The sequence below is a fragment of the Trichechus manatus genome, unplaced genomic scaffold (assembly GCF_000243295.1).
Source record: "Trichechus manatus latirostris isolate Lorelei unplaced genomic scaffold, TriManLat1.0 scaffold00040, whole genome shotgun sequence".
Taxonomy (NCBI): Eukaryota; Metazoa; Chordata; class Mammalia; order Sirenia; family Trichechidae; genus Trichechus; species Trichechus manatus.
In genome coordinates, this window is record NW_004443976.1 from 12,423,629 (window position 1) to 12,424,205 (window position 577).

Below are 577 nucleotides of genomic sequence, written 5' to 3' on the forward strand. Positions count from 1 at the left end.
CGGGTCCGGGAACCAGGGGACGATGGAAATGCTGCCGCCTTCTGCAATTTATTTATTTTTTCTTTTGAGAGAGCGAAAGGAAGAGACAGATACTTGAAACTCGGTGTGTGGCTTGGTTATTTGGGCCCGGGTGTGGAGGGAGACAGAGAGGGGGTATAGGGATGGGTCTGGGACAGTCAGGTTGGACTTCACCCCATCCCAGAGAATAGAGTGACCTGAAAGGGGCCTTGGAAGGAAACTGCAAATCAAGGGTCTCAAGTTGGCTACGAAGAACGGGCCCGGAAAGGCCTGCAGGCTGTGTTCAGAGTTGCCGACAGGCCCAGAAAGACAGGGCTGCCTCGGTCCTATCAGGAAGCACGAAAGCCTCTGAAAGGAAAATATAGAGGAATCTGCTCATTCGTGTTCTTGGGGTTGTGGACAGAGCTGGACTGGAGATGACCTTTGCAGAGGTTTGCTGAAAGAAATATTGTGTAAATATTTAGTCATTGGATTTTTTTAATTCCTCATCTTCCCAGGAAAGATTCGAGGCAGCTTTGGCTCATAATGAGGGTAGGAAATAGAACCTCAATATCAGAGA